A 3,993-nucleotide genomic window follows, 5' to 3' on the forward strand; every position below is an offset into this window, starting at 1 on the left:
TCTCTCTCTCTCTCTCTCTCTCTCTCTGAAACCTCAGTGATGCCTCATAAATTCTGATGTTGGGATCTGAATTTACTCCCTACCTTGAAATATCAAGCCATGTAGATCATGAATCTGCTATCTGCCCTTGTATTATATTTGTCAGGACCTTGTAAACTGTAAGTTCCCAAGACACCCCTCTTTGTAACTTTTTGTGCTATAAAATATTTTCTTCCCTGAGAGCTGGGTTGTTCTCTGGCCTGGGTTTTGGGTGAGACAGTTGCTGGCCAACTCTCTTATGTACACAATATAAGATTGCTTTAATTCGGTTTAAAATTGGAGTCGGTGATCTTTTATTTGCATTGTGGGTTCATTCCTAAGCCCTAGTCATTTATTCAAAGGAATGGGATAGTTGTGGTGTGCATCTGAGTTGGATTCATCATCTTCTTGTGTTGTTGCTATTTGAAAATAGAAGAGAAGGGGCCCTTCTTCTTAGTTCACAAAATCTAAAAGGACATGAATATGGGGCAGTCAGCAGCCATAATATATGTTCGTATATTATAAGATTTGGAAGGCTACTCCAAATGTTCAAGGCTACTCCAAATGGCACACGTCTGCAATCCCACTGGTTCAGGAGCTTGAGGCAGGAGGATCATAAATTCAAAAACTTGGAAAGAAATTTAGCAAGGCCCTAATCAACTTAGGGAGACACTGTTTGAAAATTTAAACAATTTTTTAAAAACTTCTGTATTTATAGATGGACACAATAACTTTTATTTTGTTTATTTATTTATTTATTTATGTGGTGCTGAGGATCGAACCTAGTGCCTCACACATGCTAGGCAAGCACTCTACCACTGAGCCACAATCCCAGCCCCTGAAAATTAAAAAAAAATTTAAAGTGTTAGAAATGTGGCTCCCAGGGCTGGGGATGTGGCTCAAGCGGTAGCGCGCTCGCCTGGCATGCGTGTGGCCCAGGTTCGATCCTCAGCACCACATACCAACAAAGATGTTGTGTCCGCCGAGAACTAAAAAATAAATATTAAAAATTCTCTCTCTCTCTCTCTCTCTTTCTCTCTCACTCTCTCTTTAAAAAAAAAAAAAAAGAAATGTGGCTCCTGGGTTCAATACCACCCCCCCAACACACACACACACCAAAAAAAAAAAAAAAAAAAAAAGTTTAAGAAGCCATTTTAAGCTATTGGCATTATGAGTAATTAAAAAAAAATCCTTAGGGGCTGGAGATGTAATTCAGGGAATTCAGAGGTAGAGCACTTACCTAACATGTGCAGGGCCCTGGGTTCTATCCTCATCACTGCAAAATCAAAATAAAACAAGAAACAAAAACCTTTAATTGACTTATGTTTATTTTTCTTTTCAAATTTGAAAATAAATGTCATAGTGCAAAAGGCCTTGTTCATAGCAGGTACCAGTTGGATTTTTGAAGTGCTAATGTATACAGATAACTTCTAAAGTTTGGGAAAATATGGAAGAGTACAAAGTGAAGTGGGGGAAAGATGGCGTAGGACTGGAGGACTTTAATTTAATAATTTTGGATGATCTGGATGAAAAGAGAAAAGTATGACCACATGTTAGATAGCTGGGATGTTACTAGAAAAAATGCAGAAAAGGAAGCAGGCGAAAAAGTCACCCTGACTGGAACTGGGAATGAGGTCAGAGGTGGTTAAGTAGGCCCCAAATCATGAGATTTCTGTCTGGGAGTCCTGAGACTGAGGGAGGAGCATGGGCCTGGGAGAAGGGGAAGTGGCAGGGGTGCCTCCTCTGTGTGGAGGCAGAGAAGAGAGGAGAAGCACTGGAGAGGGAGCGTCCTATGAATGTGCATGCACTAGACAAGTTACATGCCTAACTGCTTTCTCCCAGTACCTCTCTTCCAGTACACCTTCCAAATGGAAATTTCCTTTTTAAAGGAGGAAATTTATAGTTTATTATTAGGCAATCAGGAGAAAGAAAAAACTTTCCTTGAATCTGCTGATTCTCAATTGTCTTTAGCTAAAAATAATTCTATGTTTAAGTGGTACAATTTGGAGGGGGTGGTACAATTTGGAGTGATACAATTTGGTGGGGCATGTCCTGATACATTGGAGACCAAACCTGGAATAAATCTGTTACCAAACTAGGCCATTTTGCCTGCTTAACAGTATGCCAATTATTGAAACAACTAGGTTTGCAAAAGAGAGTTTATTTATTCATGAGGAGAGCAAACATAGATGGAAACCCATGTCTTCCTCCCTGAGGATAGAGTTTATGGGTGTTTATGGAATAAAGAAATTGGGTGGCTTGGGGTATGAAGAAAGACGATCAAATTTAAGGGAAAGTGAAGCAATCAGTTGTCTATGCACGCATAATCAAATGTTACGGTTTTTCATTCGCTATGTGTTCAGAAAATGGTGGCATTGGAACTGATGATACGGTGGCTCGGTGGTAGACCACTTACCTAGCATGCAGGAGGTCCTGGGCTCCATCCCTAGCACTACCCAAAGAAAGAAAGAGCTAAAGAAAGAAGAAAGGTAGGGAAATGGGGCATTAGAATGCTCTGAGGGCAGAGTTCTAACCTTCTGACATCAAAAGGTCACCCATCAAATACTTGTACAGGCATATGTAAAAGATTGGTGCTTTTGACTGGTTTGATCTACCTCCAAGTTCTTGAAAAACAACTTAGGCAACTATTATCATTTTTTTAAAAAAATATTTATTTATTTTAGTTTTCGGCGGACACAACATCTTTGTATGTGGTGCTGAGGATAGAACCCAGGCCGCACGCATGCAAGGTGAGCGCGCTACCGATTGAGCCACATCCCAGCCCAACTATTATCATCTTGACTAATATGTAGGAGGTGTTATCTATAGCAAAGCTAGTGGTGGATGGAGCTGGAAAATGTCATGCTAAGTGAAATAAGCCAGTCCCCCCAAACCAAAGGCCAAATATTTTCTCTGATAAGTGGATGTTGATCAAAAATTTGGGGGAGGGGGGCAGGGGAAGAATGGAGGAAATTTGGGTTGGGCAGACTGGAGTGAGGAGGGCTTAGGGGTGGGAAATATGGTGGAATGAGACGGACATGATTACTCTATGTACATGTATGATTTCATGAATGGTGTAACTCTGCATTGTGTACAATTAGAGAAATGAAAAGTTGTGCTCCATTTGTGTACAATGAGTCTAAATGCATTCTGCTGTCATATGTGACTAATTAGAACAAATTAAAAAAAATTTTAAAAAGCTAATGGGAGTTTATTGCTTAGCTTGGTGATACCTAAAATTGGTTATAAAAGCAAGTGACTGAAGGTAAGTAAAGTTACAGGGTTTATTCAGGTTTTCCCTTGGTTTCATTAGGACCTTCTGGGCCTGGAAATATTCTCCTCCCAGGGATAATCAATTCCTACAGAGAGTAAGGAACTTTCTTGTGAAGGTACCTGACATATACCAACCAACTAATCCAGAGTTCACTTCCTTATCTCTTCATTGGATTCTCTTACTCAGGGCTACAATTCCTCTGCCCTTTCTTCTTCAGAGCCAGGTACCTGGCATCCAGCGACAACCCTTATATTCCAGAGCTTGCTGAAATCACTCAAGCCAATCCTAAACCCTTTCACCTTGCTTCACCCATTCCCTCCTATGGAATTCACAATAAAGGCCTTGGCCCACGTTTACTCTCACTCCTGACTAACACTGGTGCTTCTCTATATGGCCCCTGTATGGTGTGGCATGGCCTCTTATCTTAGAACTGTGAGGAACAAACCATCTTTTAAATTATCTCCGGGGTCTGTTCACCTTCACCATACCCAAATAATAAAACTATTTTAAAAGAAGCTACTTATTGTTTCTCGAATTGGAACTACTGAGGGAAAACCTGAATATCCATCTAGCCACACTTTTTTTAGCTATTGCTTTTATTTCCTATTGTAGAGATTACCAGGTTATACTCTCAGAGCACATCATGTCACCATTTTCTGAACACATGTGTACTATGAAGTGTTATGAGGTTCGATTATACA

The sequence above is a fragment of the Urocitellus parryii genome, chromosome 4 (genome assembly GCF_045843805.1).
Source record: "Urocitellus parryii isolate mUroPar1 chromosome 4, mUroPar1.hap1, whole genome shotgun sequence".
Classification (NCBI taxonomy): Eukaryota; Metazoa; Chordata; class Mammalia; order Rodentia; family Sciuridae; genus Urocitellus; species Urocitellus parryii.